Source organism: Chiloscyllium punctatum, chromosome X, assembly GCF_047496795.1.
Source record: "Chiloscyllium punctatum isolate Juve2018m chromosome X, sChiPun1.3, whole genome shotgun sequence".
In the NCBI taxonomy this organism is placed as follows: Eukaryota; Metazoa; Chordata; class Chondrichthyes; order Orectolobiformes; family Hemiscylliidae; genus Chiloscyllium; species Chiloscyllium punctatum.
This window is the reverse complement of record NC_092791.1, coordinates 27,654,715-27,670,849: the sequence shown is the minus strand read 5'-3', so window position 1 is coordinate 27,670,849 and position 16,135 is coordinate 27,654,715. Positions and strand designations below refer to the sequence as shown.

General features: G+C 49.7%; 1 protein-coding gene and 1 long non-coding RNA gene across 2 annotated transcripts in view; both read right to left on the bottom strand.

Moving 5' to 3' along the window:
* Positions 1–16,135, bottom strand: part of asic1b (acid-sensing (proton-gated) ion channel 1b) — an 814,340-nt gene that overhangs the window by 494,049 nt on the left and 304,156 nt on the right. The window lies entirely within an intron of this gene.
* The window catches only part of LOC140471130 (uncharacterized), a 118,129-nt gene that overhangs the window by 17,566 nt on the left and 84,428 nt on the right, over positions 1–16,135 (bottom strand). The window lies entirely within an intron of this gene.

The window sequence follows — 16,135 nt, the reverse complement described above, 5'->3', positions numbered from 1 at the left end:
GTGTGGGGAGAGGTGTGTGTGTGTGGTGTGTCTGTGAGTGTGTGTGTGTCTGTGTGTGGGGAGAGGTGTGTGTGGTGTGTCTGTGAGTGTGTGTGTGTGTCTGTGTGTGGGGAGAGGTGTGTATGCGTGGGGATGGTGTGTCTGTGAGTGTGTATGTGTCTGTGTGTGGGGAGAGGTGTGTGTGTCTGGATGGTGTGTCTGTGAGTGTGTATGTGTCTGTGTGTGGGGAGAGGTGTGTATGTGGGGATGGTGTGTCTGTGAGTGTGTGTGTGTCTGTGTGTGGGGAGAGGTGTGTGTGTGTGTCTGGATGGTGTGTCTGTGAGTGTGTATGTGTCTGTGTGTGGGGAGAGGTGTGTGTGTGGGGATGGTGTGTCTGTGAGTGTGTGTGTGTCTGTGTGTGGGGAGAGGTGTGTGTGTGTGTGTGTGGTGTGTCTGTAAGTGTGTATGTGTCTGTGTGTGGGGAGAGGTGTGTGTGTGTTTTTGTGTGGTGCGTCTGTGAGTGTGTGTGTGTCTGTGTGTGGGGAGAGGTGTGTGTGTGTGAGGTGGTGTGTCTGTGAGTGTGTGTGTGTGGGTGGTGTGTCTGTGAGTGTGTATGTGTCTGTGTGTGGGGAGAGGTGTGTGTGTGTGCGTGTGTGTGTGTGTGTCTGTGTGTGGGGAGAGGTGTGTGTGTGTCTGGGTGGTGTCTCTGTGAGTGTGTGTGTGTCTGTGTGTGGGGAGAGGTGTGTGTGTGTGGGTGTGTGTGTCTGTGAGTGTGTGTGTGTCTGTGTGTGGGGAGAGGTGTGTGTGTGGGGAGAGGTGTGTGTGTGTGGGTGTGTGTGTCTGTGAGTGTGTGTGTGTCTGTGTGTGGGGAGAGGTGTGTGTGTGTGGGTGGTGTGTCTGTGAGTGTGTGTGTGTCTGTGTGTGGGGAGAGGTGTCTGTGTGTGGGGAGAGGTGTGTGTGTGGGTGTGTGTGTCTGTGAGTGTGTGTGTGTCTGTGTGTGGGGAGAGGTGTGTGTGTGTGTCTGTGTGTGGGGAGAGGTGTCTGTGTGTGGGGAGAGGTGTGTGTGTGTGTCTGTGTGTGGGGAGAGGTGTGTGTGTGTGGGGAGAGGTGTCTGTGTGTGGGGAGAGGTGTGTGTGTGTGGGGAGAGGTGTGTGTGTGTGTCTGTGTGTGGGGAGAGGTGTGTGTGTGTGGGGAGAGGTGTCTGTGTGTGGGGAGAGGTGTGTGTGTGTGGGGAGAGGTGTGTGTGTGTGTCTGTGTGTGGGGAGAGGTGTGTGTGTGTGGGGAGAGGTGTCTGTGTGTGGGGAGAGGTGTGTGTGTGTGGGGAGAGGTGTGTGTGTGTGTCTGTGTGTGGGGAGAGGTGTGTGTGTGTGGGGAGAGGTGTCTGTGTGTGGGGAGAGGTGTGTGTGTGTGTCTGTGTGTGGGGAGAGGTGTGTGTGTGTGGGGAGAGGTGTCTGTGTGTGGGGAGAGGTGTGTGTGTGTGGGGAGAGGTGTGTGTGTGGGGAGAGGTGTGTGTGTGTCTGTGTGTGGGGAGAGGTGTGTGTGTGTGTCTGTGTGTGGGGAGAGGTGTCTGTGTGTGGGGAGAGGTGTGTGTGTGTGGGGAGAGGTGTGTGTGTGTGTGTGGGGAGAGGTGTGTGTGTGTGGGGAGAGGTGTCTGTCTGGGTGTGTGTGTGGGGAGAGGTGTGTGTGTGTGTGTGGGGAGAGGTGTGTGTGTGTGGGGAGAGGTGTGTGTGTGGGGAGAGGTGTGTGTGTGTCTGTGTGTGGGGAGAGGTGTGTGTGTGTGGGGAGAGGTGTGTGTGTGTGTGGGGAGAGGTGTCTGTGTGTGGGGAGAGGTGTCTGTGTGGGTGTGTGTGTGGGGAGAGGTGTGTGTGTGTCTGTGTGTGGGGAGAGGTGTGTGTGTGTGGGGAGAGGTGTCTGTGTGTGGGGAGAGGTGTGTGTGTGGGTGTGTGGGTGGGGAGAGGTGTGTGTGTGTGGGTGTGTGGGTGGGGAGAGGTGTGTGTGTGGGTGTGTGGGTGGGGAGAGGTGTGTGTGCGTGTGTCTGTGTGTGGGGAGAGGTGTGTGTGTGTGTCTGTGTGTGGGGAGAGGTGTCTGTGTGTGGGGAGAGGTGTGTGTGTGGGTGGGGAGAGGTGTGTGTGTGGGTGGGGAGAGGTGTGTGTGTGTGGGTGTGTGGGTGGGGAGAGGTGTGTGTGTGGGTGTGTGGGTGGGGAGAGGTGTGTGTGCGTGTGTCTGTGTGTGGGGAGAGGTGTGTGTGTGTGTCTGTGTGTGGGGAGAGGTGTCTGTGTGTGGGGAGAGGTGTGTGTGTGGGTGGGGAGAGGTGTGTGTGTGGGTGTGTGGGTGGGGAGAGGTGTGTGTGCGTGTGTCTGTGTGTGGGGAGAGGTGTGTGTGTGTGTCTGTGTGTGGGGAGAGGTGTCTGTGTGTGGGGAGAGGTGTGTGTGTGGGTGGGGAGAGGTGTGTGTGTGGGTGGGGAGAGGTGTGTGTGTGTGGGTGGGGAGAGGTGTGTGTGTGGGTGTGTGGGTGGGGAGAGGTGTGTGTGTGGGTGTGTGGGTGGGGAGAGGTGTGTGTGTGTGTGTGTGTGTGGGGAGAGGTGTGTGTGTGTGAGTGTGTGGGGAGAGGTGTGTGTGTGTGAGTGTGTGTGTGTCTGTGTGTGGGGAGAGGTGTCTGTGTGTGGGGAGAGGTGTCTGTGTGAGGGAGAGGTGTGTGTGTGGGGAGAGGTGTCTGTGTGTGGGGAGAGGTGTGTGTGTGGGGAGAGGTGTCTGTGTGTGGGGAGAGGTGTGTGTGTGGGGAGAGGTGTCTGTGAGTGTGTGTGTGTGTGTGTGTGGGGAGAGGTGTGTGTGGGTGTGTGTGTGTGGGGAGAGGTGTGTGTGTGTGTGTGTGTGTCTGTGAGTGTGTGTGTGTCTGTGTGTGGGGAGAGGTGTGTGTGTGTGTGGGTGTGTGTGGGGAGAGGTGTCTGTGTGTGTGTGGGTGTGTGTGTGTGGGGAGAGGTGTGTGTCTGGATGTCCCATGTTCTCGATTCCCCAGCAGTGAAAATGCTCTCGGAGATCGAGCGGGAGCCATTACCATTCCAATGTGTTTCACCACTCATCTGTCTAAAACCCCGACAATATAGGCCCAATTTGCTCAGCCTTCAGTCACGGGGCAGCGTACTCATCCCAGGACTCAGTCTCACAGTAAATTCTTTTCAAATGGAAACTGTCACTCTGCTCGCCCCTATTTCTGCCTTCTGCTATCGCACCTACTACAGGATCTGAAAGCAAGTTTCAACTTAGAAGAGCCTTTTCATTAGGAATGGCAATGGCCCAGCTGTATTGTTGCTGGGCTGTTAATCCAGTAGGTACTGCGAATCCTCTTGCAAGGATGCCTGTCTTGAAGACGTTTTCCTCCTCTCTCTACAAGAATCTCAGTGAGTCTCTCACTGCCACCCCCAGGTCATCTCCTCGGCCCTGAAGCTCTTCAACCATGTCCTGAAACAGACTCGACCATCCCCCACCCTCCTCTCTGACCTATCACCTCCATCCCCACCCCCACTCACCTATTGTACTCTATGCTACTTTCTCCCCACCCCCACACCCCCTCTCATTTATCTCTCCACTCTGCAGGCACCCTGCCTCTATTCCTGATGAAGGGCTTTTGCCCGAAACGTCGATTTTCCTGCTCCTCAGATGCTGCCTGACCTGCTGTGCTTTTCCAGCGTCACTCTAATCTAGACTCTGTTCATCCAGTAGACCCAGGTAATATCCAGGGAGCACTGGGTTCAAATCTGACCATGGTGGAATTTTGAATTCAATATAAACCTCAAATTAAAAGTCTGATAATGATGACTGTGAGTCAGTTGTCAGAAAAAACCCCATCTGGTTCACTAATGTCCTTTGGGGAAGATAACTGCCATCTTTACCTGGTCTGGCCTACATGTGACTCCTGACCCACAGCAATGGGGTTGACTCTTAGTTGCCCTCTAGGCAATTAGGGATGGGTAATAAATGCTGCCTAGCTAATGACACCCTCATCCTGTGAATGAATTTTTAAAAACTTATCTCCCCTTTAAATTAAAAATGTTGCACACTGCACGCAAAAGCTAAAATTTCTCTCGTGTCACCAATTTTCGACCTTTAAATTGATTTGATTTTGTTTAGAATCAGTGCTAGTCCAGTCTGAAAGGTCACATGCAATTAGCACTCCACTCTGGTGTCAACATATTTGAATAATTATTCACCGTGCAAGGTCAGAAAGGTCTGGATGAGACATTTGGGGGTTGGTTTGACTTTCTGCCATCCCCAATTGCTGCGTTTTGCAATCAGCCGAGGTCTCAGCCCTGAGGAATTTCCTACGATGCCACAGGATAACAACCCGCAATGGTGCGCTTGCTACATTTTCCTTCAAACTGGGCGATTTTGTTTCGGCGCACAAGTCACGGGAAGTCAGCAGGCCGCTTGACGTCAAAATAAATTGGGTAGTGTCAACGTAAAGCACCATCTCCTCTGCCATAGCAATGCACCTCCATCTCGGCCAAGCTCACACTGCACTGACACTCACAATCTCTGTAATTGCTCGATTACTGTCTTGTTGAGCTTGTCAGGGAGTGTATCTCAGCAGGCGTCAGCACCTTTAGACTATGTCGGTTCAAAGATGGCCGACAGGTCCAGTGCGTGGCTTGCAGCTAAGATGGATGACAGGTCCAGTGTGTGGTCTGCAGCTAAGATGGATGACAGGTCCAGTGTGTGGTCTGCAGCTAAGATGGCTGACAGGTCCAGTGTGTGGCCTGCAGCTAAGATGGATGACAGGTCCAGTGCGTGGCCTGCAGCTAAGATGACCGGCAGGTCCAGTGTGTGGCCTGCAGCTAAGATGGATGACAGGTCCAGTGTGTGGCCTGCAGCTAAGATGACCGGCAGGTCCAGTGTGTGGCCTGCAGCTAAGATGACCGACAGGTCCAGTGTGTGGCCTGCCACCTGTAGAGTCAAGGGATGCTTGGAGGCTTGGGGTGGGGAACTGTTTTGAGGTTTAGACAGCTGGACATCGCTTCTACAAGTTCCCATAGTTTCCATGTTTGCCTTCCCACATGAACCTTCACCATTTTTTTCAGTCACAAGCACAGGGCCTACCTTGAGTCAGCAGACATGTTTAATCTCTGCAGGAATGCTCTGAGAACACCACTAAAGTTATGAAGACACCGAGCATCAAGCATACTTTTAAGCAGACAACAACAATCCACAGCAAGCCCAGTAGCTCAGTGGTTAGCGCTGCTGCCTCACCCACACCTGGGTTTGATCCCACCCTTGGGCGGCTCTTTGTGTGGAACTTCTACATTCTCCATGTGTCTGTGTGGGTATCCTCCCACAATCTAAAGATGTGCAGGTTGGGGTGGATTGGCCGTGCTAAATTATCTAAAGATGTGCACATTGGGGTGGATTGGCCATGCTAAATTATCTAAAGATGTGCACATTGGGGTGGATTGGCTGTGCTAAATTATCTAAAGATGTGCAGGTTGGGGTGGATTGGCCGTGCTAAATTATCTAAAGATGTGCAGGTTGGGGTGGATTGGCCGTGCTAAATTATCTAAAGATGTACAGGTTGGGGTGGATTGGCTGTGCTAAATTATCTAAAGATGTGCAAGTTGGGGTGGATTGGCCGTGCTAAATTATCGAAAGATGTGCAGGTTGGGGTGGATTGGCCGTGCTAAATTATCTAAAGATGTGCAGGTTGGGGTGGATTGGCCGTGCTAAATTATCTAAAGATGTGCAGGTTGGGGTGGATTGGCTGTGCTAAATTATCTAAAGATGTGCAGGTTGGGGTGGATTGGCCGTGCTAAATTATCTAAAGATGTGCAGGTTGGGGTGGATTGGCTGTGCTAAATTATCTAAAGATGTGCAAGTTGGGGTGGATTGGCCGTGCTAAATTATCGAAAGATGTGCAGGTTGGGGTGGATTGGCCGTGCTAAATTATCTAAAGATGTGCAAGTTGGGGTGGATTGGCCGTGCTAAATTATCTAAAGATGTGCAGGTTGGGGTGGATTGGCCGTGCTAAATTATCTAAAGATGTGCAAGTTGGGGTGGATTGGCCGTGCTAAATTATCTAAAGATGTGCAAGTTGGGGTGGATTGGCCGTGCTAAATTATCTAAAGATGTACAGGTTGGGGTGGATTGGCCGTGCTAAATTATCTAAAGATGTACAGGTTGGGGTGGATTGGCCGTGCTAAATTATCTAAAGATGTGCAGGTTGGGGTGGATTGGCCGTGCTAAATTATCTAAAGATGTGCAGGTTGGGGTGGATTGGCCATGCTAAATTATATAAAGATGTGCAAGTTGGGGTGGATTGGCCGTGCTAAATTATCTAAAGATGTGCAGGTTGGGGTGGATTGGCCATGCTAAATTATACAAAGATGTGCAAGTTGGGGTGGATTGGCCGTGCTAAATTATATAAAGATGTGCAAGTTGGGTTGGATTGGCTGTGCTAAATTATATAAAGATGTGCACATTGGGGTGGATTGGCTGTGCTAAATTATATAAAGATGTGCACATTGGGGTGGATTGGCCGTGCTAAATTATCTAAAGATGTGCAGGTTGGGGTGGATTGGCCGTGCTAAATTATCTAAAGATGTACAGGTTGGGGTGGATTGGCTGTGCTAAATTATCTAAAGATGTACAGGTTGGGGTGGATTGGCTGTGCTAAATTATATAAAGATGTGCAAGTTGGGGTGGATTGGCCATGCTAAATTGTCTAACGATGTGCACATTGGGGTGGATTGGCCATGCTAAATTATCTAAAGATGTGCAGGTTGGGGTGGATTGGCTGTGCTAAATTATCTAAAGATGTGCAGGTTGGGGTGGATTGGCCGTGCTAAATTATCGAAAGATGTGCAGGTTGGGGTGGATTGGCCATGCTAAATTATCTAAAGATGTGCACATTGGGGTGGATTGGCCGTGCTAAATTATCTAAAGATGTGCAGGTTGGGGTGGATTGGCCGTGCTAAATTATATAAAGATGTGCAGGTTGGGGTGGATTGGCCATGCTAAATTATCTAAAGATGTGCACATTGGGGTGGATTGGCCGTGCTAAATTATCTAAAGATGTCCAGGTTGGGGTGGATTGGCCGTGCTAAAGTATCTAAAGATGTGCACATTGGGGTGGATTGGCCGTGCTAAATTATCTAAAGATGTGCAGGTTGGGGTGGATTGGCCGTGCTAAATTATCTAAAGATGTGCAGGTTGGGGTGGATTGGCCATGCTAAATTATATAAAGATGTGCAAGTTGGGTTGGATTGGCTGTGCTAAATTATATAAAGATGTGCAAGTTGGGGTGGATTGGCCGTGCTAAATTATCTAAAGATGTGCAGGTTGGGGTGGATTGGCTGTGCTAAATTGTTGAAAGATGTGCACATTGGGGTGGATTGGCTGTGCTAAATTATCTAAAGATGTGCACATTGGGGTGGATTGGCTGTGCTAAATTATATAAAGATGTGCAAGTTGGGGTGGATTGGCTGTGCTAAATTATCTAAAGATGTGCAGGTTGGGGTGGATTGGCCATGCTAAATTATCTAAAGATGTGCAGGTTGGGGTGGATTGGCCGTGCTAAATTATCGAAAGATGTGCAGGTTGGGGTGGATTGACCGTGCTAAAGTATCTAAAGATGTGCAGGTTGGGGTGGATTGGCCATGCTAAATTGTCTAACGATGTGCACATTGGGGTGGATTGGCAATGCTAAATTGTCTAAAGATGTGCACATTAGGGTGGATTGGCCATGCTAAATTATCTAAAGATGTCCAGGTTGGGGTGGATTGGCCGTGCTAAATTATCGAAAGATGTCCAGGTTGGGGTGGATTGGCCGTGCTAAATTATCGAAAGATGTGCAGGTTGGGGTGGATTGACCGTGCTAAAGTATCTAAAGATGTGCAGGTTGGGGTGGATTGGCTGTGCTAAATTATCTAAAGATGTGCACATTGGGGTGGATTGGCCGTGCTAAATTATCGAAAGATGTGCAGGTTGGGGTGGATTGGCTGTGCTAAATTATCGAAAGATGTGCAGGTTGGGGTGGATTGGCTGTGCTAAAGTATCTAAAGATGTGCAGGTTGGGGTGGATTGACCGTGCTAAATTATCTAAAGATGTGCATGTTGGGGTGGATTGGCTGTGCTAAATTATCTAAAGATGTACAGGTTGGGGTGGATTGGCTGTGCTAAATTATCTAAAGATGTGCACATTGGGGTGGATTGGCCATGCTAAATTATCTAAAGATGTACAGGTTGGGGTGGATTGGCCATGCTAAATTATCTAAAGATGTGCACATTGGGGTGGATTGGCCGTGCTAAATTATCTAAAGATGTGCAGGTTGGGGTGGATTGGACATTCTAAATTATCTAAAGATGTGCACATTGGGGTGGATTGGCCATGCTAAATTATCTAAAAATGTGCAGGTTGGGGTGGATTGGACATTCTAAATTATCTAACGATGTGCACATTGGGGTGGATTGGCCGTGCTAAATTATCTAAAGATGTTCAGGTTGGGGTGGATTGGCTGTGCTAAATTATCGAAAGATGTGCAGGTTGGGGTGGATTGGCTGTGCTAAAGTATCTAAAGATGTTCAGGTGGGGGGGAATGGCCATGCTAAATTATCTAAAGATGTACAGGTTGGGGTGGATTGGCCGTGCTAAATTATCTAAAGATGTTCAGGTGGGGGGGAATGGCCATGCTATATTGTCTAAAGATGTTCAGGTTGGGGTGGATTGGCCATGCTAAATTATCTAAAGATGTTCAGGTGGGGGGGAATGGCCATGCTATATTGTCTAAAGATGTTCAGGTTGGGGTGGATTGGCTGTGCTAAATTATCTAAAGATGTTCAGGTGGGGGGGAATGGCCATGCTATATTGTCTAAAGATGTGCAGGTTGGGGTGGATTGGCCGTGCTCAGTTACAAAGAGAACAAAGGAAATTCACAACCCAGGAACAGGCCCTTCGGCCCTCCAAGCCTGAGCCGATCCAAATCCACTGTCTAAACCTGTCGCCCAATTCTTAAGCATCTGTATCCCTCTGCTCCCCACCTGCTCATGCATCTGTCCAGACGCATCTCAAATAAATCTATCGGGCCTGCCTCTACTACCTCTGCTGACAATGCGTATCAGGCACCTACCACCCTCTCTGTATAGTTGTCCAAAGATGTGCAGGTTGAGGTAGATTGGCCCTGCTAAATTGCCCCACAGTGTGCAGGTTGGGGTGGATCGGCCATACTAAATTATCTGAAGATGTGCAGGTTGGGGTGGATCGGCCATACTAAATTATCTGAAGATGTGCAGGTTGGGGTGGATCGGCCATACTAAATTATCTAAAGATGTGCAGGTTGGGGTGGATCGGCCATACTAAATTATCTGAAGATGTGCAGGTTGGGGTGGATCGGCCATACTAAATTATCTGAAGATGTGCAGGTTGGGGTGGATCGGCCATACTAAATTATCTGAAGATGTGCAGGTTGGGGTGGATCGGCCATACTAAATTATCGAAAGATGTGCAGGTTGGGGTGGATCGGCCATACTAAATTATCTGAAGATGTGCAGGTTGGGGTGGATCGGCCATACTAAATTATCTAAAGATGTGCAGGTTGGGGTGGATCGGCCATACTAAATTATCGAAAGATGTGCAGGTTGGGGTGGATTGACTGTGCTAAATTGCCCCACAGTGTGCAGGTTGGGGTGGATCGGCCATACTAAATTATCTGAAGATGTGCAGGTTGGGGTGGATCGGCCATACTAAATTATCTAAAGATGTGCAGGTTGGGGTGGATCGGCCATACTAAATTATCGAAAGATGTGCAGGTTGGGGTGGATTGACTGTGCTAAATTGCCCCACAGTGTGCAGGTTGGGGTGGATTGACTGTGCTAAATTGCCCCATAGTGTGCAGGATGGGGTGGATTGGCCATGCTAAACTGCCCTATCGTGTGCAGGCCTGCCTAAGTTAGGTCCAGAGGTAGGGTGGGATGCTGTTAGTACCGGCAGTGTGGATTTGCTGGGCTGAATGGTCTGTTTCCACGCTCTGGGGGATTCGATGTGCACCAACTCATATTAAATGCTCCACTTGAAGATGCAGTCATGTCACTGCGGAATTTTACCTCAAAGGGAACATCACATCTTGAAAATCTATTGACTTGGGCCTCATGTTGTGCAATATTAGCATATGAAAGCTGACGTACTCAATCCCTTTGTTCTCTCTTTAATAGAGGCAATTGTCTTGGTTATTTTTGTCCTGATGTTGTGCAGCACTTCAAGACCTCAGGACAGGATTTATTTTTACAATAAATTTACATCAAGGTAGCCTGGTGGCTCCCACTTTCACCTCGAGCCAGGAGAGAGCGATTCGAAGCGCACCCCAGAGATGTGAACACGCAGTGCAGCCTGTTCTGTCAAACTGACAACCTGCTGGCCAGGTCAGACAGGGTCTAGCTTGCCTCTGATGGTGGCAAGGTGGGAGGTAATCATTCCGATGGCTGAGCTGACTGGACATAAGGAGAGATGAATGTATGGTGGGGGTTGTACTGTGCACATCATGGCTGACTAGGCCTTGAGCTGCACTGTCCAAAGCACCACTACGAAGTCTTCCTTCGCTGACACAGGACACTAAGGCAGTGAGGATGCTGTCACTTTAAGAGGTTATTTTATCCGGGGTTTTGTGTTTGAAGAGAGGTTATAAGGCAGAGCTGCTGGACTGAAGACCCCTTGAGTAAACAGCTTGGGGTTTTTAAAATTAAAATTGGAACAATGGAAGCAGACTGGGTCCGGCCTACTCTCACAGACCAGGCCTTTTCAGTTTGTTTTTAGTTTTTAGGTTGAGCTTTAAGCAGAAGTTCTTGGGGTCTCAACAGAGTTAGAAGCTTCAGTGAATGTCTCCTAGCTGCTACTCGCTCTGAATTTTCTCTTGATGTTTGTTCCTCCTGGATTGGAGAACTGCATGTGAGAATCTGTATCTGAATTTGCCTTTTTCCGCCAAGGGGCTGTTGTTTATAGGATATTGCTATATTGAAACAGTTAATTAGTAGTGGTTACTGTATCTGTTATCCTATTAAATTGCCAATAGAGTTAAGTTATTCTAAATTCCTCGGTTGGATTATATCTAGTGTTTACATAAATAGTGTATTTTGATTAGATTCCCTGCAGTATGGAAACAGGCCCTTTGGCCCAACAAGTCCTTACTGACTCCCCAAACAGTAACCCACTCAGACCCATTCCCCCACCCTATATTTACGCCTGACTAATGCACCTAACACTGGGGGCAATTTGGCATGGCCAATGCACCTAACCTGCACATCTTTGGACTGTGGGAGGAAACCAGTGCTCTCGGAGGAAACCCACGCAGACACGGGGAGAATGTGCAAACTCCACACAGACAGTCGCCTGAGGTGGGAATCAAACCCCGGTCCCTGGTGCTGTGAGGCAGCAGTGCTAACCACTGAGCCACCGTGCCACATTTTGCTTAACGTCGAGTGGTTTGGCCTGCCGTATTGCATCGGGAACAGACACTTTATAGCTGCCATTAAAAACAAGAAAAAGTTAGGGCCTAGGCTTAATATATGTCAAGGGGGCCTGGTCTAGTCCGAGACAAGGCCGAGTGCTTCGTTCTGTGCAGGCGATGGAGTTTCCAACCCTGAGTCCAATCCTAATTTGAAAAGGCTCACTCCTTGGCAGGCAGGCCTACGTAAGGATTACCTGGGCTTTTCCAAGTGTTGGCCCACCCGAGCGTCAGTGTCAACGGGGGCAGCATCAGAGGTTCCTGGTGCGCAGCGGAGGGAGAATTCCTGCAGCCCGGTTCCCACCGTGGAGAGAGCAGGCCCCATGACAGTGAAGAGGCAGCTCGCAAGTTTATGCAATAGGGCCGACCGCGTCTTCAGCGGGCTACGTTTATTTGTTCAACATTGAAATATGAAGCAGAACATTACCACGTAGTAATCTGCACCCAGTGCGAACTGAAGGAACAGTCGCTGAGTCCTTCTGTCTGTACGAGACTCACCAAAATTAAAAGGACTGGCTGTGTGCTGTGCCTTCAGGCAAAGTTGACCATGTCCTTGGGCACAGAGGGGAGCGTTTGCGAGATAGTTCTGGGTGAGAAAGGTTATTCCTTCCATCCTATCGCACCCACCCAGTAGAAACACACCGAGGACTCCCTGGGCGCCGCAAAAATTGGATCACTTGACGCACGAGAGATTCTGTTTCTCCTCAAAATGAAACACCTTGAAATCGAAACCAATAAACCAGGTGTAAATGGAAGCTGGAAGAACACATCATTCGCCTCGACTGACCAGCCTGTCACAGACCCCTCCATGTTGACAGAGCTGGTGACAACCTTTGTCTTGCTGACGGAACCTGCCTTGGGCTATTTTGTCACCTTACTGGATACAAGGAGACTGGATGGTGAGGGTACCAGGGTGTGGGACCGGGGGGGTGGGGAGGCACAGCGAGGCTGCAGAATTGCCCAGGGTTTACGGGCTGTGCTACCCCCCCCCCCACCGAATGCCCACCTCTTGCTGCAGGAAGGAGCTCGCTTTGAACCTCCCTGCTTCCGTCACCCCCCCTCCCCCACGCACAGTATTAGGTCACTCCCTGGGAGAAGTGAGCTCCCCAGGGCCTCCATCCTGTCAATGCTTTGTTAACTCAGAGCTTGATTCGTCCGGCGTGCTCCCAACTTGTCTCCCACGCGTCTAAAACCTGAGGCCCTCTGAAACCGAATGGCCTACTCCTGCCTCGATGTCTGACGTGACTCAATAACGTATGTGTGGATAAGTGTTCTAGTTTTTTTTTTAATCATGCCATCTGTGACACATGGTGCTTTACACGAAAGGTGCTACACAAGTTGTTGTTGCTTTTGCCTCTCAGTGGCCCTGGGTTTCTTCCCCTTGCATCTACCTGGGGATAACACAGTGGTGTGGGCAGCAGGCGAGAGAGCGAGTGACCAGGCATGATGCTACAGGCTGCACTGCACGGGCGAACACATGCCGCTCTGCCCACCATGGTCAACGTCAGGGCCTGTACCATCCATTGCTCAAATACCACAGCAGACCCGTGCCAACACGCAGCACAGTGCAGACAATATCTCAGCTTGGGCCGGGTACTGGCAAATAACATGCAAGCCCCACAATTGCCAGGCAATGCCCATCTCCACCAAGAGAAAACTGACACTCAGTGCCATTACTGTAATCTGTACTGGTGCTCATCATCTTGTCTACACTCTCTGCACTGGCCGTAAGTTCAGTTCACTGCTACTATCCTCTTTTAGGGATTGAAGGGCCATTTTAGGGTTTGGGTTAGGGTTAGGGTTAGGGTTAGTGACTTGGTGGTCGAATGAGGAGATGCTCTCATCTTAAACATGGTGGAGTTTACTGTATTGCATGTTAGTAACTATGCACCAGACATTGCAGACATTATTACAGAGACTATGAGGTGGATCTGGATGGTAATCTTACTCCTTCAAGGGGCGGCACGGTGGCTCAGTGGTTAGCACTGCTGCCTCACAGCGCCAGGGCCTGGGGTTCGATTCCAGCCTCGGGCAACTGTCTGTGTGGAGTTTGCACATCCTCCCCGTGTCTGCCTGGGTTAGCTCCAGTTTCCTCCCACAGTCCAAAGATGTGTAGGTTCGGTGAATTGGCCATGCCATAATGTTCAGGGATGTGTAGGTTGGGTGCATTAGTCAGGGGTAAATATAGGGGAATGGGTCTGGATTGGTTATCCTTTGGAGGGTCGGTGTGGACTTGTTGGGCTGAAGGGCCTGTTTCCACACTGTAGGAATTCTGTCTAAAGCAGCACATTTGGAACGAAGCAGTTTGCGACCATTAAAAGCTGCAAATATCAGTGCAGAAGAAACTACGCACTGAACAGTACCTCAGGCAAACGACAGATGACTGCAGGAGCAGCTTTCATAATGGTTGTGGGATTGCAAACCTTGGGCTGCTGCTGTTGTGTTTCACAGGAGCAGAAAATCTGAGGAGCTCTGGAGGTAAAGTACAGTATGGTCTCAATGAAAGCACTGTCCCTTCCTCGTTCGATTAGATTCCCTACAGTGTGGAAACAGGCCCTTTGGCTCAACCAGTCCACACCGACCCTCCGAAGAGTAACCCACCCAGACCCATTTCCCTCTGACTAATGCACCTAACACGACAGGCAATTTAGCATGGCCAATTCACCCTGACCTGCACATCTTTGGACTGTGGGAGGAAACCGGAGCAAACCCACACAGACACAGGGAGAAGGTGCAAACTCCACACAGTCGCCCGAGGCTGGAATTGAACCTGGACCCTGGTGCTGTGAGGCAGCCATGCTAACCACTGAGCCACCGTGCCGCCTTAAATTAGATGGCTGCGATTTTTCCGCCTAGGAACCCTCCAACCACAAGGGATGAACTCAGATTTCTCCAGTTTCCTCATTTCCCCTCCCCCCACCTTGTCTCAGTCAAATCCCTCGAACTCAGCACCGCCTTCCTAACCTGCAATCTTCTTCCTGACCTCTCTGCCTCCACCCCCACTCCGGCCTATCACCCTCACCTTGACCTCCTTCCACCTATCGCATTTCCAACACCCCTCCCCCAAGTCCCTCCTCCCTACCTTTTATCTCAGCCCGCTTGGCACACCCTACTTATTCCTGAAGAAGGGCTGATGCCCGAAACGTCGATTCTCCTGCTCCTTGGATGCTGCCTGACCTGCTACGCTTTTCCAGCAACACATTTTCAGCTGCGATTTTGAGTTCAAAGGCACAAGCCAATAGCTGCACAAAGACTGCCAGGACAGGTCTGAGGGAATGCTGCACTGTCCGAGATGCCAATTTTGGATTCATTCCCCAATACAATATGGGTTCAGGCGAGATACATCCAACCATTAAGCTTCTGGGTGAGAAGGGATGAGCTAGTTGCCCTTATTTGGGCCGAATGGCCTGTTTCCACACTGTGGGGTTACTATAGTTATTCACCTGTCCCCATGGGTTGCTAACAAAAAAATGAGAACATCCAAGTGGCCATAAGAATGTAAGAACCAGGAGCAGTAGTGGACCATCTGACCCCTCCAGCCTGTTCTGCCATTCACCAAGATCATGGCTGATCTGATCTTTTTGTGGACTCAGCTCCACTTACCTGCCCGCTCACCATAACGTTTCATTCCTTTACTGCTCAAACATCGACTTATCTTCACCTTAGAAACATTCAGTGAGGAAGTCACAACTCCTTCCCTGGGCAGGGAATTCCACAGATTCACAACCCCCTGGGTGAAGAAGTTCCTCCCTAACTCAGTCCTAAATCTGCTCCCTCTAATCTTGAGGCTATGCCCTCTTGTCCTGGTGACACCCATCATCCTCTCTACCTCTATCTTATCTCTTCCCTTCATCATTTTATATGTTTCTATAAGAGCCCCCCTCATTCTTTTAACGAGTATAACCCCAGTCTACTCAGTCTCTCCTCATAACCCAACCCTCTCAACTCCGGAATCAACCGAGTGAACCTCCTCTGCACCCCCTCCGGTGCCTGTACATCCTTTCTCAAGTAAGGAGACCAAACCTGTACATGGTACTGCAGGTGTGGTCTCACCAGCACCGTATACAGCTGCAGCAGAACCCCCTTGTTTTAAACTCCATCCCTCTAGCATGGCAAACCAGAAGAAAAAGCTGGTAAAACGATGGTGCTCTGCTGAACTTCTGTGAGCATCAACCATGTTGGCCACAGTGGAATTTGAACTGATTGGAATGGTCCATAAAAGATGTCAGAAGTAAAGTGAGACCCAGATTAGGATGAACAATGGGCATGGACGAGAACAGACAAATTATGCAAGAGCCAAAGACTGTATTTGAAAGCCTATTTAAATTCTCTTTAACTATTAATGCGAAAGCCATTCCAACTTTAATATTTGCCTGTGTTTATATTGAGTGCTGGTCACTAGATTCCAGACAGAACTGATCAGAAAGTCACAATGGTATTTCCCCCTTCAGTGCCAATACATCCTTTCTAAGTAAGGAGGGCAAAGCTACATACAGCACTCCAGCTGTGCCCTCACCAGCACCCTACACAGCTACAGCAGAACCTCCCTGTTTTTAAACTCCATGTCTCCAGCAATGAAGAACAATATTCCATTTGCCTTCTTAATTACCTGCTGCATCTGCAAATCAGCTTTTTGTGATTCAACCACATGGAAACCCAGGTCCCTCTGCACTGTAG